The sequence below is a fragment of the Phalacrocorax aristotelis genome, chromosome 6 (assembly GCF_949628215.1).
Source record: "Phalacrocorax aristotelis chromosome 6, bGulAri2.1, whole genome shotgun sequence".
In the NCBI taxonomy this organism is placed as follows: domain Eukaryota; kingdom Metazoa; phylum Chordata; class Aves; order Suliformes; family Phalacrocoracidae; genus Phalacrocorax; species Phalacrocorax aristotelis.
This window is the reverse complement of record NC_134281.1, coordinates 10090295-10117427: the sequence shown is the minus strand read 5'-3', so window position 1 is coordinate 10117427 and position 27133 is coordinate 10090295. Positions and strand designations below refer to the sequence as shown.

General features: G+C 36.2%; 1 protein-coding gene across 28 annotated transcripts in view; it reads right to left on the bottom strand.

Annotated features, from left to right (window-relative positions):
• FHIT (fragile histidine triad diadenosine triphosphatase) overlaps positions 1-27133 on the bottom strand; it is a 628816-nt gene that overhangs the window by 407708 nt on the left and 193975 nt on the right. The gene's annotated exons all lie outside the window — the stretch shown is intronic.

The following is a 27133-nucleotide window of genomic DNA, read 5'->3' as shown; positions in this document are numbered from 1 at the left end:
TTCTCAATTTATTCATTGGTGATACTACCGTGAAAGAGCTGGACAGAAAAGCAGCACAAAGTCAGTCCAGAGGTGACTTCAGGGTTGCCATGGCAATTTGTCTGTGAGCGTTCCTCTGCGTGTACTTGGGTGTCAGGAAATTCTGTATTGAGCAAAGTGAGCAGATAAGAAGGTTTAGTCTATTTTAGGCTAAAGAAGCTTGGAGAAAAAGCCTGCATCCTACAGCCAAATTATGCAAGGAAATTGGCACTGGTAATGTTTTTTAATTTCTGTAAGCATCTTACAACTATGAATAATTAATGCATAAAACCAAAAGCACCATGTCACCCTCATTCAACCAGAGCACCAGCGATGACTTCAGCCTCTAGCTGGGGTGTGTATGCTAAGTACCCACCGATGAGTTCAAAGCGATGTTACACAGTGATCAGATCAGTGATCAGTAACACAGCGATCAATGTCTAGTGCTGATGTAAGAAATCTAAAATGTAAAAATAATTAAAACCTACTACTTTTCAAAGAGCTTACACGCAGAAAGTTTCTTACTGCAGTACTATCTTACTGTGGTTTTTGTTTCTGTCCTCCAAAATGGCCCTGTTCTGTGTCATACTTCTGATTAGAAATGCGCATTTAACTCTTACCTATAAGTCTAGATAGTTAAGCACAGTGTTGCACCTGAAAAGTTGCTACTATAACAAGTCTCTGCTTCTAAATAACTCAGAATATTTATTTTAGAAGAACATCGAAGTAGAAAATTTACTCGCAGACACACTGAAAGACCAGCCTTCTGACAAGGACTGGAGCTTCCTCGCCAGCTTTCTGATAATCTGCAATCTCTAAGCAAACCTTAACAATTTTATTTTGTTGACAAACTTTTTTTCATTTGGAAAATAAAAGGAGTCATATTAAAATGGAAACATTTTGCATGAAGAAGTTGCTTTGAATACCATTTCTTATAGATTAATTGTACTCACCTTACAATAAGCTTAAAACATTTCAACTTTATCATTTTGGTTCATTTTTTTCAGTCCTTCTAGAAACTAAAAAATATTTCAGTTGAGTAACACTCCTGCTTCATATGAAAGATGAAATTCAGCAGCAGGGGATACTTTCATACTAGAGAAATTATATTTTCATACCACAGAAATTATATTTTCCTTATGATCCAAATATTGTATGTTCGTGACTCCAATTGGAATCAATCTAAGTTTGTGTTGTGGAAATTTCAGATTCAGAGTCTTCATTCTGATTCATTTTCAACTACTTTTTTGTTGTTTTTTTTTTAAATAAAGAGGTCTTTTTATAGGATAGTATTGCTACTTCCTGTCAAGATCTCTCCTTAAACTGTGTTAACAGCATTCTACGCTGATATTATACTGTAAAGATATTCTTTATTTTATAATTCAGGATATTTGCTCTTAATACATGTGTAAGCAAGAAATGTCACTGAAGGCCTCCCACTCTGGCTAGGTATTACAAATTCTCTGAGTATTAAGGGTGTGTTCATTAGTGTGTGTGTGCACATGCAGCTACATATACTTTTTTTCAAATTGTTAGATATCCTGTCAAACAAACAAACAAAAAAAGCATAATATCTCAAACTATTCTTTATCTGGGGGGGAAAAAAAAATCAAACCAGACTGAAGAAGAGATTCAGAAATACTTTTTAAAGAAACCCGTGCCAGAGTGTACATAATGCTATCAACAGCATTACTGAAAAACCTACCCGGTGTACCACATAGCTTTGAAAATACTCAGTAAAGCCAGGGAGAACAGAAGGTACATCAAAAATGAAATTTCTGCATGTCTGCCAGAAGGAGGTAAAACATGCAATCATGACCACGAAATGGGTACAATTTTCTTCCATGTTTTTCATTCCTCTGTTCATGCAGCAAAAGTTCCAGCTCCTTTCTTGGTGGTCCTGCTTGAGATAGCATTTTAACAAATGCCTTCCTGATCCCACTAAGTGGTATAACACTTTCCAGATCTATGCTTTCTGGAACATAATGTTTCCAGTCTAATTACAAAATTCATAGGAAATCCTGATACTACCTAAGGCAATAAAGTCCTGGCTAATAGAAATGGCTTCTCTATTTATTTTCAGAGAGTGAGAGTCAATAATTAAAGCCCGGAGCTTACCCACTTCTCTGAGCAGCTGTAATAACCAAAGGAAAGCTCATTTTGTTGGAAGTAGCCTGGTGAGATAGGCGTTTTAACAATAGGCAGAAAAAAAGAAGTAGGTATGGCCGTCCTATTTTCAGCTTTTATTTCATATTTCTCTTGTGAAAAGGTCAAGCATGGGCAGCAGCATGCAACTCTTTAATGAACAAAGCCCTTAGTGTTTTCTCAGCTTTCTTTTTGTTCCAATATGTGAAACATCCTTACTTTAAACTACATCAAGTCTAAAACACATTGAATGTTGTGTTCTGAAAGTCTCTGTCTCAATTTCTTCATAAAACTTACTGATCCTATTATCTCAGAACCACTGATACAAATTATATAATGGTTAATATTTTCATAATGACTTATGTCTTATCGAAGCTGCTTTGTACATATTATTAAAGAAAAACTAAATTTCACCTTCAGAATAAACACAGATAAATCACTGTACATTATATGACATTCCATAGTGTACTTCTGGTTAATAACCTAAATAACTCACTTTGAAAAAACTGAAAGAGGTTTTTCCTGTTAATGGATAGTGAATGTTTTGTAATTTTCAGTTTATATTCTATCAAAACACAAGCTCTCCCACCAAAAGCAAAATAGATCTGATGATAACGTTAGTAACAAGCTGGCACAGAATTTATGTTTTCAGATTCTTTATTATCCATTCTTTGTTACACTCCAGCTTCTCAAATAAACAGACTTTTGCAAGAAATACATGAATCTAGTTTGTTGAAAAATGTATTTACTATTATCACAGAAGTACCTGTTTGGACACTCATTGAGTCACGGTTAAGCTCGCAGGTCTATCTTCTTATACAAACAATTCAAATGCAGATATGAACCAGAAAAGTGCCAGAAAGTACCTTTTTGCTGGTAAAAAATCAAGCAGTTACAGCTGCAGATATCCTTATTATAATTCCTTTTTAAGGCATATTTTTAGGACAATTAAGCCTTAATTCTTTGGTAAGTAAACCTCTTGCATTCTTATTTGCAAGAGCATCACCTACATTTTTATTATATAAACGGTAGCCTGAAAAGTGTGCAGGGTAACTACTTTATTTAAATAACACTTTTTTAAAAAAAAAAATGTAAGGAATGATCAAATAAAGACATCAAGATTAGATTCTTAAAGGACACTGTAGATTAAAAATTAATATGGGAGATTAGAAAGCTTTTTTTCACAGGAAATACTGAACTGTGTTTAGACTAGCAGGATTTTGAAGGCACATGGCTTGCAAGTGTCTCAAAAAAACTTGCAAGTCTCTTCCAAACAAGCAGTAAACAAAAAATGCAGGTCCTTAAGAGAAGGTCATCTCACTCTTTCCTCATACACTACATAACACAATATTAAGCAGTTCTCAAAAATAACTCATTAGGGACCTGAAAATTGAGCTACACACCATCTAAGTATATAAATAACTGTGGCTAAGACTGAGAACTTGCTTTCATACTTCCATTTTCACTGGATCAAAGGTCCCTAAACTGTGGATGCCAACTAATAACTCTCTACCTCTTGTCCCTCAAGCTACCTTGACTTTCCAGTGTTTACCATTAAAAATTGTATGATATGGATACCTGGCAACAGGAAGAAGCACAGAGCATTTGTATAAAAATTCATGGAACTTCCCCAACGTCCATTTGTTTTAGTCCCCTTGATTCCCCCATAGTCAAATTACTCCAGTGACAATTGGGAAGACAAGTTTCTCGAGTTTTGTATCCACAGACATACTCCATTATTGTTATTCTGTGCAAATAGTTTCTCTAAATAACGAATCCCTGTAAAATTTTACTTGTTTTCTCATACACTTCCCTAAAACATATTGGCTACTAAACAGTAATACACAGGGGAAAGCTCTAAAATGCTAAGGGTTTATTGATACATTTTCCTAATAAAGGGCCTGATAGGTTAACGTTTTAATGAATAAATATTATGTACAGAATGGAATCCCATATTTCAATGAAAAAAAAAAAAAGAAAAAGTGGATGAAAGATTAATTAGTAGGTTAAAAACACTGTAATTGTAATTATCAGGTCTGAGCATGTTTTTATGTCCAAGTTAGAAGCCTTGGAAAAAAGGAGTTTGTGACACAACTGCTGACAAAACACTACAGCCATTCCAAACACAACACTATGTTTTTGATTGCCAAATTGTTGAAAGAATTGCCATCCAGAACAAAATTGTAATTTCTAACTAGAAACAGTCTATCAGAATTCCCAGATTATAGAAAACTCATACAAGACACTATTATCTATACAGCCACAGCCAGAATATTTCAGGGAATAAATTCATATAACATGCCAGCTTAATAAAATCTGCATACAAAATTTATGAATACAGTAATATTCCTTTATATCACAAGTTATTAATGGTCAATTTAATGAATATCTACAGCTGAAGTGCTTTGGTTCTGTATGATATTTTACTCATCTTTAGCCATGTATTTAAATGCATTTCATTTTATAGCCATCAGCTCCTTACAGATAAGACAGCCCTTACATTCGCATGGAGACATTTGACATAGCTACTAATTCTGCCTTTATGCTGTTACTGATTTCCTTAAAATTTACTACATCAGGAACAGAACTACATGTACCACTGCAACAGTACTTGCTTTAAAGCCCAAATTAGACTAAAAAGGGGTTTATGAGAAATACTGCATGCATAATCATCCTAATATTTCTTTATGTTTACAATACACAGCCCTACATAGCTAGAAATTCAACATTCCCTTAAGACAAAGAAAAAAGGTTGAATTCAAATACCAGTACCCTTAAGATGAAAGTGTTCTCCTTATTCCCTATTTACATCAAAACAACAGACTTGTTAAAAGCTTATTTTTATTTTATTTTAATGAAGATATTATTCAAAAGTTTGTTTTGTTGTTTCTGCAAAGAAACAAACAGTCATGAATGCAAATAGCCTTCTAATAAGTATCTGAATCTTCTACTTGGATACACGGTAGGGCAGGAAGGCAAACCAAAGAAAGCAAGTCCTAGCAGACTGGAGATTTTATTTATTATACAGGAAAACAGCATCTTTTAGATCAAAGCTAATTATCATTCAATAGAATTCACTATAAAAGACCTGAGAATCCCTACAGGACAGCAGAAAAGACTGAGTGTTCAAGATGGGACATAGCAGGCATGGTTTTATAAAAAACATTCCACCTGCTGAAACCTACATCCTTAAGACTGTTAGGTTTTGTACATGGTCGTTGAATTCTCCAACTGAAAGTGACAACAAGACCTATTTGGCCCTGTCATTCCTTTTTTAAACATATGCATCTGTATTGCCTTTCCGGGACAAGAGCTATTTTCAAACAGGGTACCAAATTGAAACAAAAATAAAATTGTGATAAATGATAGATAAGTGGTAAATCTCATTATAATCAAGCTGTTTTACTAACCTTAAAAAGAGCATGTCACCCATGAACAGATTTTTCTGAGATACTTATTTTCTAGTGTGAAATTCATGTCCTACTCATAAGCATATGCAACCTTAAAAACTTATTTGTTTCCGCAGTTGTTAGCAATTGAAGTAAAAAGTACATGTTGAACACACAGCCTCACTCTAACAAAATCCACAGAAAATTTAGAAGATGTGATTCTCATCCTACTATGTTTTGAGGCAAGCAACTAATCCTAAAATTAGGGCTATTCTTTTGGTTTGCTGTTTGTTTGGCATGTATAGTCAAAGGAAAATAAGTTAAGAAACTCAGCAAAAAGAGATAACAGACACAACATAGGACTCTTGAGCATGATTAGCCTTATTTCAAGCCAAGCCTACAGCAAATGTATACTGCTATGGAAAACCCGAGTCTCTCGTACTTGAAAGGATAAAAGACTAAACCTAAATCTAATGCTCATTTTTCATATCATCACTCAGTTTCTCTTATTCAGTTTGAGCTAAATATAAATCTTTGCACGCTTATAGAATTCAGATCGGCTCCTATAACTCTAATGGCTCACAAAGCTATTTCTACTTCAATATATGTTATGAATACAGCTAATTATAATTCATTAAAATTCATTTTAATCCATTTCGATTTTCCCCATCTCATCAAGCAAAATAACATACGCACAAGCTACTGGACTAAAGCAACAAACTAACCTGAGACTGGAATCAGCTAAATTAAATTATAAGAGAGCATTTGTACTAGTGCTGCAGATTCTCAAAAATAAAACATGTGCCTGATAAACAATACCAGGAGTATCTGTATATATGAATTACATTCTCATACAGGTATATTTTAAGCTATACTGTGATTACAATATTATATACATATTATTAAAATATTTCAAAGACTTCGAGAAATATTATTCTTAAATAGGAACACACTTTCTTCATTTCTGTATCTTTAACGATACTATAAACAAAGAGTTTTATGAGCAGTGAAAATAATAAAAAACAACCCCAAATTCAAACTGTTTTCCTATGGATTTATGCCTCAGGGAATCCATTTAGTGTGATTTCTCTACAGCTTAATAAAAGGCAAGACCCTGTAAAATCTTCACTTTCGGTCACCTTCAGTATCTCTCCTCCACTCTGTGGCCTACTTACGTTTGACATATACTCTGCCCCTCTGCCAAATCTGGTTAAAATTAGGCAGGGAACTCTTCTAGTCTGAACATAAACAATAACATTTAAATGTTATCGTGATACATACATGATTAATGCTTACTGTTGTTCACATACAAAATCCTTTCTACTTCTTTACTTGAAAATTTAGTGCAAACCGACAACCTCACTTAGGAAAGACAGTTGAATCTCTGAAACAGTAACATATTGACCCCACACACAAGATCATTCGTTTTATTTAGAATAAATTACAAATGTGTAACAAAGACAGTAATATGTAATAACATCTTTTATTTTTTATTATGGTTTCACAAAAATGTTATTCTTGTTATGTAAATACAGCATCTGCTTCTACATAGTCTTATTCAAAGCAAGTTTTATTACGTGACCTCATTTGAATCAGTAGGAAGAGCAAAAATTAATAAGGACTATTCACAGCAGTACAAAAGGTCAAATTAACATCACCTTTACTGCTCTTTTGTGTTTGTTTTATTCTGTTCTGTAAGATAAGTGCAATAAGATAACAGAACACGATTTTGAAAATCGCATAGGAATTTGTTTACATTGCATACGTGTGCAGGGTCACGGCCCGAGGCTCTGACCTGCAGTTTGCTGGCACAGGAATTTTTTTTTCTCGAACTGCTTTGCCAGGCAGGTTCCTCTGTATTCAGAGGATCAACACACTGTGTATATGTACAGTATAACTCGCAAGCATCTGATAAACAATGTTATCATTCTGCTGCAAAGCCATACCATTGCTGTAGGTGCAGCTCCTTGGATATGAAGGGATTGTTCACCCAGCTGCTGGAGGGATGAGAAACTTGCAAACTCCATCAACATTTTGGAATTGTATTCCAGTGCTTTAAAAAGAAAAAAATTATGACAACAATAACATCTCTCTTTCCCATTGCCAGACTTTCATAATTGGTAAAGGGTTGCCTCACAATCTTTTGCATATTCAAGGATAGGGTACTTTTCAGCTCCCTGGTAATAACATATACTTCAAATCACATACACATATACATATACACATATAACATATACACAAACCACATACCCCGTGTTTAAGGTTTCCATTTACTGCTTGAGCAGTCATTTGACAACTTGTGAAGTGGGAGTTCTGGTGAGATTGAAAACCTCTTGACTGAGGTAGAAGTCCAGAGCAGTAGGGAGCAAAAGAAGATTCAGAAGTTTTTTACAACCTGAAAATAAGTTTTGGAAATCACCTAGCCTTCTGTTAGCCCATTCAAGCATGTTTACATTGTACAGGGACTTAAGAGAAAAATATGCTTCCACATAAATTACCAAGCTGCCAACTTCAACCTGGTTTTATGCACCATTAAAAAAAGGTAAATTAAATCATTAGGATTGTGACTTAGGTTTAATTTATAAATCAAGAAGCACTCTGAATTACCGTGAATATATCTATAGTGAAGAAAAAAAGGAGGGGAAAAAAAGAGACACACCAGCTGAGGCTCTATAGAGCTCAACAGAAATTGCAAAATTCAACTGTGAAGTAAGACAAAAGCCAATCTCACTAAACTCCATGCCGTACATGCTTAAACTGTAAGAGTACTTCACCAAGGCAGTAGTTTTGGTATATTCAGATGGCATGTATTCACCTAAGTGTCCATAGGTATTAGGGGGGTTGTTAGTCTTAGCCATCTACCATGATCCATCATGGCTTTTTTAAAGCTTCAAAGCACAGAAGTAGTACTAGTGCTAGGAAGTGAGTAGGGAAACCTATCCCTGACTAAAGCTATGAACACCTGTCATATAACCCAGAGCCAAGGACAACCCCATAAACATGACATAAAGGTGGGTGATCCTGCAGCATGGCATGCAACTTGCGCAGCACAGCTTTCCTGTTCACTGGGTGTTTGCTCTACCATTGGCCATACCACACTGCAGCTGCTGTCCTGTCTCTAGACCACCTCTGACTAATAAAAGCCAATTTGTATACAAAACACACACTACAGATCCCTCCCAAATCCTGTGGAAACTCCAGGAATTCTGAGAAAATTGGTTGTTCTGTGCAGGCAATTAAATAATTTGCAGCTTCATCCTGTTTTCACTGTGAACATAGCAGCCGATCCTTCAGCCACCTCTTAACCATGCCACCTCCCATTGATGAGAACAACATGGATGGTATCTGCAGGTCAGGGCCTCAAATTTACCTTTCGGCACGACTCAGATCCAGCAGAAAGCATGTCATGAAACATTATTACAGATTTTGTACTAATAGGCAAAATTCATTTTCAGAGCTCATTCATGCCTCAGGTGAAAGATATTAATTATCCAAATCAACATGGGTTACACGTTTATTTCTATAAGCCATAATTCAACCAACTGCATAAGTGGGTGCTCAGCTTCAGGCATCCGGATGGCCTCTTTGAAAGTATTTGGTAGTTCCTGACCCAGGCCATCAACTTCCTGTGGCTTTAAGTGAAGGAATAATACCTAGTTGTGATTTCAGTTTAAATTCTAAACAATGACCTCTTGGAATAGATTCTGGACTCTGCATTTAGGCTTCTGAGAATAGAGGGTGAAACTGCAGTTCTACTGCAGTCTGTGTGGTATTTTTTCTCTCTACTGATCAGAAATGTCACCAGAAAACTGTGATTATGGATATATTGTTATGCTGCATAACCCTGTAATCTAAAGATGTTTTCAATGTTTAGCAGAAGTAGAATATAAGTTAAAACATTATCACTAGTAGTTACTCTTAGACACTTAATACATGACCTGACCTACTGAAAATACTTTTCTGATATTATTGATGTTTGCTTAACCTATAACATTAATTCTTATAGCTCAATAAATCTGAGTAGTTTCCCCCTGTACCATCAAGAGACTGGCACTGACAAAGAAAGTCAATCTGTGGCCCACACACAAATAATAGCTTTCCATTACATTTGCCATTTCACCTGAATAATTCCTGATAATCATGAATAATGATGTTATTTGACATTCTAATGATATCATGCTGTGCAACTTAAATCCATCAGTCACTGTCAGGAAGGTCAAATATTTGTATTCCATTACATTACGCAGAGTTCATTAAACAGTTAAATGACATTATACACCTTAATTATACTTCCAAATGAAACTAGCACATATTTAGAATTTAGAGTCTATGTGATGCATCTCCATTTAAAAGAAGGATCATGATTTTGAATATTCATTCGTGACAATGAAAATATATTGAAACTTCAAACAATAGTTTTTCAGCTATATCAAATCCTGATGTAAAATGAGTTTACTTGATACACCTAAACACAATGTTCTTCACAGCCTAAGAAAGTTTATCATATTTTCTACTGTGTTCCTGTGGGTTACTTCTTAGTGATCTGAACAGGGGCTCAAATACAGAGCCATAACTGATATTGGGAAACTGATTATTGACTAGAGCTATCTGTACACAATATGAGAATATAATATTTATGTAAGGAAGCAGGCAGGAAAAAGAAGATAAATGTTGTCAGCAATATTTACTTCTTCTTGAAAGCAATGATATAGAGTATACCTCAATACAACTCAAAACCTGCTGTGGTAGATCAAAGTCATCATAAAAAAAAAAAAAGGCAAAAAGCATATTCAACTGTGGCATTAAAAGAGTGCTATTTTATTAATACCTAATATGCAAATACCCCAGGTTATCAGTATAAATATTTACTAACAAACTACTATGTCCAGTAATCTAAAAAACTTGTTTTGCATGAATACAGCTTTTTTTTTCCTCCCATTGAAACCACTTCCCTTGACAAGAAAAAGAAAACAATAAGGGGTTCTAAGACAGTCATTAAGTAGCCATCAGGAGCTATGTATTGATTTAAGTAGACTTTTTAAGAAATCATAGCCTTTGTGATTGTACTGAGCATCTCCACTCAACCACAATCTTCTAAATGAGACACATACAATAGGCAGAGAAACTGAAAGATTAATACAAGGAAAAATATGAAAATATGTTTAAAATCCATAAAAATTACAAGTAGGGACAAGACCTTTGTTAGATTAATGTCGTTTACCAGCTTCCAAAAGGCTTATTAAAATGCAACTTTCCTCTTAGCTACAAATTGGCCTAAACGAGCCTTTGAGTCTAATATTAATAGACCAAACCAAGCTTTTTATCAGATTCTCTTCAATTCATTACAGTATTTTTTGTATGGGAAAAAAAGCAAGTTCATTAGATTACAACAGACGCTAGGTGTGTTCTTTGGTTCTTCATCTAGCTTGAGCCACTGATGAGCAATGTGATTTTAAGCAATCAGAATCAACTCAGTCATGTATGAGACTGGAGAAAAAGCAACCAAACACTGCAGGAAAAAAGAATATCCCCACCTCCATCCAGAAATTACTACAATGCATTCACAGGCTTTCCTTCACTGGTGGAAATTAGATTTGAAAGGCCTGTTCAAAAAAGCAATTAATGCTTGTTTATTCTTAAAAAATTATTTTGCTTGAATCATTACTTTAGAAAAATTTCAAGAATTCTGTCAAACATGACCTGAGTAAATAATACAGTTTCCTTCTCCATATTAGCTTAGCCTCACTTACAGGGTGATGTTTGTATGCTGGCGCCTCTGATTTATAGAAACGTAGTTGAAACAACCAAACCAATATAGTTTGGGAGAATAAAATCAGCCGTGTTAATTGGGTTAATAACTGCCATCATATAGAACAAAGCAATCCATAGAGTTTATTTAAGTTTAATTATCTCTCTTTCACTAAGCTTTTTTTTTTTTTTTTTTTTGCTTTCTGAAGAAGTGGAAAAAAAATTATTGCTTTCCTTCAGATTACCTGTTCTTTCACCGTTCTAAATCTCTCACAGCTGCCAAAAGGTATTGGAGTGAACAGGGAAATAAGCAATAACAGCCTTCCAGTTTTGGAGTTATTTCTTACTGTTTCTATGGCTTCAGTAAAATACATTTTCAAGTTATTGGAAACTACTTCCAAATGCCCATCATTTGGGTATTTTTATACTCTGAAGTGAGCTGAGCTACACTGTCATCTGCAGAGTCAAACCCAATTAATTACTTTTCTAATTCCTTCAGTCAGTGCCAAATGCACCATCACAAATGCACATTATCACCAAATACTGCACAGCAGTGAAGGCCAGGCCTTGGGCATCACTTTCTAACAGGGTAGATTCAAGGCACTGGAGTCTGCAGATATCTCTAAAGAAAATGACACACAATGTTACATCCTCAGTATTCAACGTGCCTAGCACAACTAATTCCAATGAGCATGACAGAAAGATGATGACTGCCGCCTTCTTTTCTGTGGGATGGATGTTTTAAACGTAATTTTCAACTGAATCTGGACCGAAAGTTTTAGCGTTAAATTAAGCCTCAACAATATAAAAAGGGAAAACATGTTAAGGCTAACATTTTTACATCAAGAGGCACACGACAACTAATATCATAAGATGAAACATGCCTCTGAAATCAATCTTAAACTTTGCTAATTGGGCAAATTGAATTGCGTTCAGTACATGCAGCAAACTTATGCTTCCCTTTACTTAACAAATAAAATACAGACAATCCAGTGGTAACTAAAGGTAGTCATATTTAATTACTCAGTGTGAACAACAGTTTTTCAAGGTTCATCACTGTGTTGCATATATGTTTATATTAAAACTAATTTTGAAAGTTTTCTGTTTCACTATTATACTGAACAAAGCAGGAGTGTCAAGAAATATAATTAGGAAGTCACAAAGGACCTTCTTAAACAGATATTCCGAATTCTGTGGCTCTGACAGCAGAGGCTTTGCAGCATGCAATAGCCCAAGTGACAACAAACAAAAATCAGATTCAAGATTTGGAATAACATTAGACTTATATGAGTCTGCTGGCTTTCACTGCATTCCACAATACTATGGGACAAGGAACCCACAGGGAACCTCAGCCCTACAACAGCAGAGCAGTCAAAAGCTCACTGTCTCTCATGAGAAAAAACACAAGACATTGTTATACCTCCATATTGTTTCTCTTCTGTCCAGCATTTGTAGTGGCATTTTCAGTTGTTAAATGAAGCACTTTTAAATACATTATTTTAAAGATCACATGTTCCCAAATATCTAGATTCCAATTGGAAAATATTCTCAAATTCCTTAGGTTTAAGAGTATCTTACTCTTACGCTATCTTCTACCCTTCTTTGTGGGTAGAAATGGACAACAATCTGTGACTACTGACCAACTGGTACGGCGTAAAGAATAACAAGAATACACACCTTGCTTAAAGAAGAACAAATACTGACCTTTTCAAAGTTAATGGAACTGCCCTCCCCTGCCCACAACTGGAAACAATTATCACACAAGTTACTCATCATAATTTCAGCAATGGCTTTGAAAATCTAAGCCACCAAACATATACGGCTTAAAAAAAAGCCCCTTAACTACCATTTTAAACAACCACATGAACTATAAACACAATTAGATTACCTAAGTCATTATTTTTCTCCTCAAACCTATAAGGAACACAGGAGGTCTTCTATGACAACTGAGAACGATATCATCCCCTCACAAAATCACCAATTCAGTGAAGAGATTTTAAAAGCATGTATTCTTAAGTTGTGCAGTAAACGGGTACAACAAACACTTGAGATCTACAACATTTGACAATTTTTCTTGCAAAGATTAAGAAGTTTCAAAAGGAAAGGGGAAGTAATGAGATGGAAGATGGTTATTGCTGCTGAATCCTCTGGCAGATCAGATGACAATCCTGATTCAACTTTCATTATTTAAAAAGACAAATAGAGCATCTTACTGTGCCTTTTCAATCGTGACAGAACACAATCATCAAATCACATTATCTACTGTGATATCTTGTAGGCAATCTAAAATGATCCCCTATGGACAACACTTTAGCTGAGGTACAAAGTTAAATTCATTCAGGTACCATCAATGTGACGGTTAAATATCAAGCAGGATCTGAGAAAATACTCAAAGCTGGACTGCACATCATTGCCTTTCCCCTGACACCCCCACCCCCTACCCCCCATCGGGAAAAATAGAGGAAGATCCCAAAAGCAGTAGTTTTTTTTTAATATATAGGCATAAAAGCAATACAACCACTGCACGAATGGGCCCTTGCATTTCTACTGGTTGGTTAAAGTATTTTTTTCTCTTTCATTTAGCAGTGCCAGACTCTTTGTATCCACTTCATATCAAAATACTCATTATTATGCATCCTGTTACTTAATTTAGGAGGACCAAATCCCCCTCTAGTTTAGCAGTCAGTTTTACAGACTATCTTCTACTCTGCAAGCACTGTAACATACACGAATGAGCAGATAAATCCATGGGCTTCTAAAAGACAGACTGTTGAAAAAAATACAGTTATCAACCAGAATACACAATCCACACTACAAATGATGGTTAGACTAAAACATTGCTGCTATGAATGCCATATAAGTGGATCAGATTTTTCTTGTTTAAGGATGAATAAAGCCTGACCTGGACTCTCACTAAAAGTTTGGATTAAGTATATCATTCACATATGCAGAGGGGGGAGTGGGAAATCATCTTGACATCTTGCGTCCACGTAGTTTAAAGATGGGTCAAACAAGTTTAAGATTTGAATATAAAGATGTAATATATGTTATAAAAACAATCATCACAAAACAGAACTTCACCTGCAGGTGAAAGGAGCACAGGACACAGCCTCTCGCCCCCTCCATAAAACTCATTATTTCCATGCAAGGCATCTTCAAGAGGCTAACCCAAGCCTAAAATTTTTTAAGGAGAGTAATTTGAAAAAGATATTGATCCTATTTCAAAGTGCTTATAAAGTTTTCGCTCCCAACATAATTTCCCACCACCACAATGGAACTATGCAAAATGGAGTATATTAAAAAGTTTGTTTTCATTTTGTCTTTCATTTGCACTACCTGGAGCTAAAGCAACTGTGGGGGTGGACATGTAATTTCATTTTGCAAATATGATAAGTGGACTTTCTGCCAAAAATTTCAATAGAACATTAAGCCACACGGCATTCAACTCTAACAAGAAAGCGTTAGACTGTTTTCAACGTTGACGGTAGTTCTTGCACCCAACATTCAACAGGTAGGTTGTGCTTGGCAGAGGTATCCTGCCATGTCCTCAGGAACAGGCAAAATTAAAATCCAAAAACGTTGGCCTTCTTTCAGATGCAGTTCAAAGTAATTCAGTTTTGCTATACATTGAATGCAACTCACAGAAGTTATGTTAAGTATTCAGACTTAAAGAAATACAATCGGTAGTATGCAAGTTAAGCAGATTTTTAACAATCCTAAATTAGCTATTAACAGAGAGTTAGCAATAGGGTAACTTTACGTTCTCTTTCAAGCTCCTGGCAGGAATATCAAATTGCAGGTCAATAAAGCTGCTTTATTTGTAATTCTCCATCACTATTTTCAAAGTTAAATGATACCACTTCAAAAATAAGACCCACCTCTGTTCTGAAAGGTTATCCAATTATCTTTACTTCACTTTCTAATGCACATCTCTTCATTCCTTCTTATACCAATCTTTCTTTTAAAGAAGATGAGATTTCATTTTGAAGACTTGAGAATGGCAAAAAATGTCACAGCTCACTGTTGTTCCACTGATAGTCCACATCATTCAGCCAGTAACAGAGAAAGAGATCAACTATTCTATCTCCGCCATGTCAACCCACAGATTCCATTATTATCATTCCTCCATTAAGATAATAGCTTCCTATTTACCTTAAAGAGAAGCCCAGTCTTGATTTCAAAGTACTGAATAATAACAAATGCTCCTCAACTCCAGCAATTTTTCAGTCACCAGGTTACTCTCGATATTAAAAAAGTGTGTGCATGTATATAACGTATGTATTTATATATAGAATATATATACACATATAGAAAAAAAAATGCTCATAGTTCACATATCTCCAGCTTCAAATCTACAGCTACAACTCTTATTAAGGCCTTTCTTAGCCTAAGACTTTTATTCCTGGAAATTGTGTTCCCAAATAGGCAGGTATTATCAAGCTATTTTTCACCTTTCTCTGGCAAAATTGTACATTCTGGCAACTTCTTTTATATTTTTGTAATGTTATTACAAGTCTTATTACATTTTGAGCTCTTAAAGCTTCTGAAATAATTTCATTGCATGAACGTATTGCCTCCCTAACAGAGAAAAAAAAAAGTGTGCTGTGAAAGAAGCTGTATAGCTGTATAAATGCTACCCACGTGCACCTAAAGGGTGAAAAGTAAGAAAGCAAATACAAACTATTTCCCTTTCCCCTTTCTCCTCCCTTCTTCCTTCTCACCCCCAAAATCACACACTTCTGAATTCAGTAATATAAATAGAAATATAATGTTTTAACAATTTGGTTCTGGGTTTCTTCTTGGCCAGGAATGCAATTTATTTACTGAACTATATCCTTACAGTATTTTTTTTCAGTTTTATCGCTGGAGCATGAATGTAGTAAAGTGAACTATGTACCAAAGGAGCTAGGTTCTATTCTAACTGAATCATTATTAACAAAACTGAGCCTAAGAAAGTGTTCCTGAAATGTGTGCTTATAGTGACTAAACTGCAATGACTGAATTCTGGCAACATTAATTTCTATGGCATAATACAAGTATATCATCTGTGTAACACATTCTTTCCCTGCAACCAGGCAAATTCTACCTGGGAGTGACAGAAAAAGAAATGCAGAACCACACAATGACACTTTTGCAAAGTGTGTTCATAAATAGTTACATTTTACATACACATCGGAGCAAAACCTTTTATTCGGCTACTTGAAGTCCACCAGACAGACTGCATAAAAAGCAGCATTTCCAAATTCACCTATTTAAACTCAAAATTGTCGCACACAATTTCCAATTTCATGAAACAAACAGCAATGAGGTATCTCGATGCACTTCCAATTATTAACAGATAAAGATAACAAATCCTGAACTAAACCTAGCTGCTCTTAGGCAGTTTCTGTAGAGAGGTCACCCATCTGAATGCAGTATGATGTTGAACTGAAGAGTATCAGTAGGGGAATTTTCAACTTTTATTGTAAAACGCGAACATCTGCTCAAGTGAGCTTGCTCTCAGAGGTGCTGAGGTTTATATGTTTTGATCAGAAACATTAGAAGTCAGCAGGTTACAAGGAACAGCAAAAAGTAAAATACATTAGCAAATGAATAGCAGACTACGCACGCTTCTGCAACCTTAGAAACCTAGATACGGGATGAGCGATAAAGCGAAATACATCTGTATCAATGAATTATGCACTCCATTTTCTACTGTAGCCTCATTTTACAACAAAGCCTCTATTGTGTGCTACGTTCATATCTAACTTTACATAAGACAAATTATTAGAACATAATTTACCCAATTACTTTGCTCAGAGAAGGTGCTTGACCCTCAGGTGAAGCTTTGCAAGGCAATTATAGGGCCATTTGGAATGGAATCCCTGTCTTTGATAGTCTCACCTGCCAGTTCAAACCACAGAAGAAAGCATTTCCTAAACAAATGAAGGAGCAGCTTTGGGCACACAGCAAAGTGGGAGAGACTTTATATGCTACCTTCCTGAGCAGGCAGCAGAGGAAAGCACACCGCTGGGCATGAGTTAACCATGCTAGGCGGGTGAAGAGGAGGAAGAGGAGAAGGGAAGGACTCTGACCTACCTAGAAACCAACAGATGCCAGAAGGGGTGAAGCCCAACAGAGTTGGGACCTTGCATCTCAAAACTCAGTTATTTTGCACAGGTATCCAGAAGTCTAGTTCTGCATCAGAGTAAAGGAACTGTGTTCAAAATATTCCTTTTGTGAACAGTTTTCCTTAAGTTGCCTCTGAAAAACTCCATATTGATGACTGGACTCTATTCAGACCTCTGCATCTTCACTCACTGAGGGAACACAGTAAATTGGATTTACCCTCAAAGGATTGATGTCTACACCAGGTAGTCTGAAGAGATTAGGCTATGACATTATTCATTGCTCTTTATGCCCCAGAGAAGGTACTGGGATGACACACCAAAGAGCACTATTCCTTCATTTCTGTACATTTAAACAGCATTCCTGCTTAGTTTTTATGTACATGGCATGTCCATTTTTCCCTTCTTCACTGTTGGAGGTTGTACTGATTTTGTCTGGAATAGAGTTAATTTTCTTTATAGTAGCTAGTATGGGGCTATGTTTTGGATTTGTGCTGAGAACAGTGTTGATAACACAGGCATGTTTTTGTTACTCCTGAGCAGAGCTTACACAGAGCCAAGGCCTTTCCTGCCTCTCACCCCAGCCCACCAGCGAGTGGGCTGGGGGTGCACAAGGGGTTGGGAGGGGACACGGCTGGGACAGCTGACCCCAACTGACCCAAGGGATGTCCCACACCATATGGTGTCATGCTCAGCATATAAAACTGGGGGAAGAAGAAGGAAGAGGGGGACGTTCGGAGCAATGGGGTTTGTCTTCCCCAGCAGTGGTTACGCATGATGGAGCCCTGCTTTCCTGGAGATGGTTGAACACCTGCCTGCCCATGGGGAGCAGGGAATGAATTCCTTGTTTTGCTTTGCCTGTGCGCAATAGTTTTTGCTTTACCTATTAAACTGTCTTTATCTCAACCCACAAGTTTTCTTACTTTCACTCTTCTGATTCTCCCCCACCCTCCTGGCGGAGGGAGTGAGCAAGCGGCTGTGCAGGACTGAGTTGCCAGCCAGGTTTAAACCATGACAGAGGTCCTTTAAATATCAGCAGTACAAGATGATTACTTGTGAAATTATGAAATATCTTCTTTAAATTGTAATTATGGTACACCAGGGAATATTAATATATGTTTCAACAGAAAAATACTATATATTGGGCTCAACACAGCAAACATTCTGGGTTCAGAAAACAGAAGAGATGACATTGAGAGTCATGTTAATGAGAATTAAACATTGTATCATTAGATCTCCCCCTTAGAAGTTGCAAGAGGAAATTCACGTCAGATGCCTCTCAAAAATATGTACTTGAAGAAAACAGAGTTGTATTACACTGAATAGCACAAAATATTCCAATATGCTAGAAACAATAAGCAATAAATGAAATTTCCAATTGACTTTCCAGCAAATCTATTTTAATTACAAATGGAGATTTTGCATGTATTGCATTACTTATGGTAATTGTGTGACATCTATTATGAATAACCATGTATTCCAATCATCTCTTTTAATTATATTCTGCCATAAGAGCAAGCCATGCAATACCTTGCCCAGACTCAGTTAACTGTGTGTGTGCTGCCTATCACATTCTGATGGCTATGTTGGGGACAAAAGGTCCTAGACATGCACAAACTGTAACAGGAACGGCTTGTAACTGTCATCTCCTTCATTAGTCAGGAACTACTTAATACAGAAGAATAAAAAAAGCTGAATTTAAACTCAGTTATGTGCTGAGAAAAAAAAAATATTTTTTATTCCTTTCTTTTTTACAGTCCATGGTAAGTTGCACCTGAATGCAAAGCATATGGATATCTGCTGTTCAGGCAGGTACTTAAATTTTCTGTAGTGGCAAAATTGCAATGGCAGCAAACACTCCCTTTGTATTTGTTATCTACTGTCCATTTATGGCTGTTGAGTTTGCTTGGGTTTACTGATATGATAAAAAGGATAAAATTACAGGTTTGTTCAATAACCACACCAATTACAAATTTGCTCTCTACTCGACTAGAAAATAACTGCTGGACTAAAAGTATTCATTATTTATGAACAGGACTTCACAGTTTTTTAAACAAATGCCAATTACTGTGTTAAACCTCAAAGGAAACAACTCATTTTTACCTTTTCTGAATCCCACTTCATTTTTCCTGCCACTTTTCATACAGAAGTTTGCTACCTCTTAATTTTACTTCCTTCTACATAGCTTTGCTCTTCTGTCCTTTAAACTTGGCTTCTTCCAGCTCCTTAGGATAAGGCTTTTCTCACAAAACATTTAGCCAGGTTTCTTGCTATGCTAATATATAAATAGGCGAACTCTTTTTTCCAGATGATCTCTGCCACCCCAATGACAGGAACCTCAAAGTAAATTCACTTAAGTCAGTTACTATAAAACTATAGCTGTAAGTTGATGTAAAAATGCTAATATGCTTTGCAAATTGCTAATGAGGATAAAGAGGATAAACACAACAAAACAGGAGGCTGTAACTAACCTAACACAGAGTGAAATAATTTCAAATGTGAGTGTAAGTTTAATTAAATATTTTCAACCTTCAAAAAATAAGCTGTTTTCATATAAAATAGGGTCTCAAAAATTATATCATAAAAATAAAAATCACAGCATTGGGAAGACAGTAGGCAGCCTCTATGAAATTTGATCTTCCATGGCAATTTATCTTCCATCAGCCAACTGATCTAAAATTTAGATGTTTTACATTTTTTTCATGACAACAAGAATGGGCTTTCCAAATTGTTCTTACTTCACAGGCATGGTATAAATATGCCTAATAGGTACCACCATAGTGGGACTTAAGGCTAGGTTTCAGAAATTCTTCTACATGTCCCTGGAGCTTCTAAGGACAAGCAGTTCCACTTTTAAAGGACATACTTTAGTAACGCACCTTCAATACCATACAGTGAGTACCCCTGAAACACACAGAGCAATAGAGAGGTTCATGTATAACGTGGTTTTCTTTAAGTCATTTATAAGTTCCAAACAATGATGATGACCAACAGGTGACTAAACGGATTAGACCAACATGGGATTGGAATTTTTTAGCTGGATTTCAGTATGTTAGCAACGTAGCCAAGAAATATAATTGCACAGCTCCAACCCGTTATGACACACAGCTTACAAGCCCATTTTTCAGCAACCTCATTACTTTCCATACAGCAAGGTTCGAAGGTCAGTTGGACACATCACTAATAAGAGACTACTCATCTCTCCATGGCATTTGGTAAGATGCTCCAACCTAGGAGCTACTGCCTCTCCCAGCTGCCTTAAGACAGCTTTTTTAATACCTCTTCCAGGTTGTCCTACAACCTGAGAAATTCTTATCACTAATCTGCTGAATGCAGGTAAATGAGTAATTCAGTTGGTAAATTAATGCATTTGCAAATCAGCAAAAAATACTTTAGATTTCATTACTTTCATTTTTTCTTTCTATTTCAAATACTGGCACAAAGCATTAGAATGGGATTTTCATCAACACTTACATTAATGGAACTATAACAATGCAAACAGAATCGGTAAATCCTTATGGTGAAGTACATTCTCCTTCAGCAGTGAGTACCCTTCAAGTAAGACAGGATTTGAAGGGAAAGTATTTTTATCAGACCAAACGATACAGTTGAACTCCAGCCCTGCAAATAAGACAGACAGACAAGCATTTGTGCACAGAGCCCTGAATCTATTCTCTTCAGAAGCAGCATTTGCTAATGCGAGTCAAACACCATTCCTTTGTTTGTAGACCGCAAACAAAATGACTCCAGCCCTGAGATAATTAGCTGGCCTCTCTATCACCACTAAATTCAAGTGGTTTGCATACACAGAGCGGAGCACTCATTCTTTGGGCTGCCTGAGAAGAAGCTTTTTCCCAGAAGGTAGCTTGAGAACACAGTGAAGTTGATCTACTGGCTTGCTGCTGCCAAGGTTGTAGTCCCACTCCTTACCCTCTGTGCAACACAGTTCAATTTAGCCAAAAATTATTAAATCATAGGAACTGGTTTTCTTACTCTCATTTGTGGAAGTAAACATTAGGGCATTAATAAGTCCTACTTGAGGGATCTGGACTGCTCACAGAAGGAAGAGTCATGGAACAGCTTTATTTGGGATCTGAGGGAAAAAAAACCAAACCACTCAAAACTTTCAACTGACGCTCAATGGCTTCCATATGGTATCTCAAAAGAATTTTTCTAATACTGACAATACAGAAAGTAAGTCTGAATATCTCTTCTGCATTCCTGCTGAAGTAATATACTCTATATTTGCCTCACGTTTTCACACAAGATCTGTTCTTCCCATTCAGGGGGTCTTTTCTATACCAGCAAAGTACTTCGTCCTCTTCCTAGTACTTTCTCCTTCTAGAGTTACTAGACATTTTGCAAAATTCATATGAGTAGTTCACTCCTTATTGTCCCAAACATCATTTTCTGTCTCCACGTGATTCCCTGGCTATCTCCAGGACCACATTTAGGTTACAAAGTCTTTAACAAACCTGTTATTTTTAGCTCTCTGCTAAAGAGCTAAAAGGAGCGTGACTGCTCCTTCGCATTGTGCTAAAGCAAGCTAATAATAATAGTAACACATACAAAGCTTCTTTAACAAGTACTAAAGAGTACTTTCCCACAGGGTTCGATAGGTATAATATGTAGTTCTAACAGTGCAGTGTACATCACTGCAATATGTAAATGTAAATTTATATATTCTGCAATATAACTGAATTTTATTTTTTATATCTTAGTTTTATGGCAAATCTTAACACTTGTTTAGGCTAAAACCCATAAAATTTGTAATTAAGTAGCATAAATACAGATGTGATAAATGTGCAGTGTACAAACTACCTAAATCAGAATAGACAGCAGCTCTGTAACTTTATGAAGAATTAAAATTTCATATACATGCTAAACATCTTATTTTCAACCAAACTTGAGAGAGACTACTACTGTTCTTTCCAGAGCCAGTTTGCTCTCTTCAACGGAAATTCTGTCAGGACCATAACTAAATTAAAGCTTACTTTTAAAATATATTAACAAATAAGCCTAATCAAAAGATTAATTCTTTTTAAACTCAAATCTTTTAAGAAAAGCAGCAATCCTTTGTGACAATACAGAATATGTCAGTCTGAAGTAATACTGCAATTCTGACAGCATATGACAGGGAGGCTCCCAAACAGACAAATCGTACCGCGAAGCAGATGCTATGCTTACATCGCATGACCCTGGATCCCATCCCACACATGCAACAGACCCAGAACAGTTACACCGCAGCTTACGGTGCTATCAAGTCTTTGAAGGAGCATCTCATTCAAATAATGTTTTATCTACTCATTAATAAAAGGAACAAGCTGCAGTAACTCATAGTACAACACACTGTCTCAGCAACAAATAATGACCATTAACTCAATCTAGTGATGAAATTGCCAGAAAACATCACATGCTTTGGGTTTTTGTATACAGTCTGTTCCCCTCAATCGGAATACTTTCTGGTGGAAAACACCAGATCTCTATGGAAATAGCAATACCAAATAGTCCTCAAAATTCAGTATATAAGAGTTAAACAGTGTCTTTTTTAATCTCCTTTTTTTTTTAATGGAAAAACCTTTTCATAATCAAACCCAGATTAAAAGTTATTGTAAAGTGTTTATTCTAATTTATTGCACACACACGCATACATGTGCACTTGCTGAGGGAGCCACAGTGTCCACCACAAATTTCTATAAAATTGCTTGGTCCTGATAACCCTCAGCTCATTGTTCCCAGCTGGAAAGCCTGTTCTTTTTAATAACCAATTCAATAAACTGTTGAAAAATGCTTTGTATAATATAGTATTGCCATAGATCTGATGTTTGTCTCTGTCATTACATATTGCATTCGATCAATTTACAAATGTTGCTGTGTTCCTTTTGTGCTAGTTCTTCTTATGGCATCCTGAACACAAATCCAAAGATCAATACCTTGTCTGCTGAAAAAAAATTGGACATAACAAATGAATAATTTTATTTATAATAGAAGTCCTAGCCCCCAAATGGATTCTCCTAATGTTCAAATTCATTTTTCATGTTTAACACAAGATGAAAGCAAGTACCCTGCACAATGCAATGAGAAAGGCAGTGATAAAAAAACCCAGTTCATATTTATTGAAGATGTGAGCAAAACCATGTAAAGCTATGGTGTATGGCTAGGAAAACATCAATAAAATGGTATGTCACTCACAAAGTATTTGTTACCATATTAAAGAGCAAAGAGTCCCTGTCAAAGAGCAGATGGATTTTCTTTAAAAAGACACTATAGTTCTGCTCTGAACTATGGAAGCAGCAAGGCTCCGAATGAAATAATTTAAGGAAGACAAGCAGAAGCTTAGCTCATGCTGGTTGCATGAACCGATTCAGTTCGTCTTGTGCCTTTTGTGTGACAGAAACAATGCGTTTGCTGACTACAGACACATCCCTGCACCATTCCAGCTACTGGAATTCTATCTACTATCTATCTACAGATATCTATCTACCATTCTATCTACTGCCTCTAAAACAACCATGTAGTTGTTCCAGGGAGCCACAAATTACTTCTTTCACAATCACTCTTTGAGAGCAGCAAGATAACAGAAGGTAGAGGGAACAGGGACCCTATTTTTCATAGAAAATCATATTGGTACCTCTACAAGTATAAGAATGCCAGCAAGCTTACACAATACCTCCTCCCCACTCCCAAGGTAACTGCCAAGATGTGCACTGCATACAGGATTCCCACCTAGACTCTTGGCTCCATACCAATTCACAGCCATTAGCAAAACAAAATCATGCCCTTTCTGTACAAAACAGAAAACCAACACAAAAAGACACCCCCAAAAACAATATCTCATTAATCAACACTGTCCCCCAATACCACATGTCTGGCTGCTCTGAAATAAGACAGACAAGCAGATGGGGCTTCCCTGCCCCATCTTCCCCTCTAAACTATATGCAAGAGCAGAGCAGGTATGTACACCTCATTTTGTTATGGGAGTCGAATGACTTGACGTCTTCACACAGGCTGTGGTCAGACACCTCTGAGCCTTGACAATTTTCCTATTAGTGACAGCAAAAGGACCAACTGTCCTCAGGGGAACATGCACTAATCCTGCACACTGACCACACGTAGCTCTCCCTCTCCATTTGGTTGTGCCAAAAGAGGCAAATGAGTTTGCTACTGCTGTTAAATAAATGCGCATATTTTAGCTTACACAGTAGAGATTCCCAGGACTGCCAGATATCCCTTACTCAATAGTAAGATCCCAGTTACTTCCTATTTGGGAATCTGCAACAATCACATCTTCACTCAAAGGGATCCTGTTACGAACAGGTTCCCGAGTCCATGAACTAGTGTGTGCCCATTAAACGGAAGTCTAATGCTGAGGCAACTGAGGCAGCTTTCTTCAGGAACAGGAGAACTCTCTCCTCCCCATGAATACTATGTTCTTGCTATTCCTATTCTTGGTTACTATTAGCACAGTTTGACTTTCAAGTATCAAACTGAATTCACAGGACTGGCAGCTGGAAATAAGCAAATCAAAACTTTGCAACATGTTAAGAGAACAAGCATGTTTTGGCATCGCTCAAATCATGAACACTGAACTCCACGAGACCATTCTGACTGATTTTTTTCCAGACTACAGCTTTATTTTAGAACTTTACAGCAAATTCACAACTCCAATCCTACGTTCTGTTTCAAGATGGAATTTCAACCTTACTAGTTAATTAAAGCCACCACCTGGAGTGAGCTGGCTTTCAAACTGATTTCCTTTGTCTCTCTAATTCACACACATTAATATTTTATTTTCTACTGGAAAAAAAAAAGAAATGGAATGTCACAAGTGTGCCAAAGACAAGGCAGATAAAATTATTGCAATAAAACAAAGAAAATACACTTCTTACTGCCAGGTCTTGAGATGAATGCTGCATTATACAGACATTTTAAAGGCTTACAACCACAAATTGCTCTATTTTACACACTGTATTGTAGCCTGTGCATCAAGATATTTTCTAATTTTTTTCTTATTGTAATGAGAAAGGTAAAGGGTTGGGCTTTTATTACTTGAACATTTTTTCAATGGAGAAACAAAGCCTACATTATATATTACAACACATGAGCTATTAAAACACTGCGACACTATAAAATATGCTGCAATACTCATTATGGGATAACAAAGCTAAACCCAAGCAAATAAATGTATTTGCCAAACAGTCAGCAATAACTATACAACTAGAGTTTATAATCTTTAATTATTTAAGAAGGAAAGAAGCTTGTAATAATTAAGTTTTATAGGCTGCTTAAATTGTCATTACTAGGTGCTCACAAAACTTTAAAACAAGTATCTTTCATCTGACATAACTCTTCTTTGTTTTTAACAACAGATGCAATAGTTCACTTAACTGATTAATTGAAAAAAATCATTAGCTGTTGTTTTTAAAACTTCCACACACAGTACAGATAACATTTTATTTACTCTCAGACCTGGACAATGCATATACCAACATACTGCTCAGGCATTTACAGGCTCTGCCTCTCACAGTGACTGACGTGATACTGTCTTTAGACAGCTTTGAAAATCTTTTGGTTTTGTTTTTTTTTTTATGACAAATCTGTAATCACATCAATTTACATCAGATACTTCAGAAACGTGAAGCTGAGAACTGTTCATTTCATTGATGAAAATATATTGGCGAGATAACACCACCTTTAACGTTTCTATAAAGTCTATGCATCTTTGCTGTACATTTATAACCAAATGATCTGACTTCTGGTACAAACAGACACTGTTCAAAGCAGGTGTACAGAGGAGTTCTATATTGAGAATTATAATCTACAGAAGTGACAGGAGGAGAGGAAGTTTCCATATTTCAGAAGAAACACACTTATGTTTTTAAAAAATACCTATTTAATGTTACTAAATTTGAAATTATACATTAAATTATGAAAGAATCAACAAAAAATTACAGAAGAATAAGAAAGCTTTCAGTAAACTCCAGACAACTTTATTCTTTTCCCAAAACACTTTCAGCTGTTGCCTTACTGAGTTCCAACTAAAATTTTACCACGGACCTCTATAGAAATTAAGTGATCAGTCATGAGTATCTCTGAAAAGTTCCACATCCAGCCAGTGAAATCAGCACAAGTTACACAACAGCAGAATTTTGACTGGAAAATAATAAGCCACACTACAAAATACACTGAATAGGTACCTTTAGCGCCTTGCAGAATCAAGTTCCTATACAGTTTCTATACTGAGAATTTTACTTACAATGTGGGGCCTCATTTTTTCCTGAGGAAATGTGTGCTATACAGATGGTTTATTTAATCCATTCCTACCTAAATTAATCAAAGCAATCTGTCTCCACCCCCTCACCCCACCCCCAAAATAAAAAAAAGTCTTCATACAGGATTCTGCTGCCATTTGACAAATTGTTTACATTTAGCTGGGAGAAATTGAAAAACCTCCATAAAGAAGGTACCACATCTAAAAATAAGTGACATTATTAAAAGGGAAGCAGGATGTGTTATTTAGCATAATATGAAATTTAAACAGTACCACCTCAGATACACTTTAAAATGCTTTTAGTAGCACCTGGTTGTTTATACATCTTCTGTGGTGAAAAGGTCAATAGAAATTCACCTCTAAGGTCACAGTTGCTAAGCAACTGGTTTCGGCAGTTCTGCAACACCGATCAAGCGTGTTACGTTCCACTGCCTGGTTTCAGAATAACCGGCGTA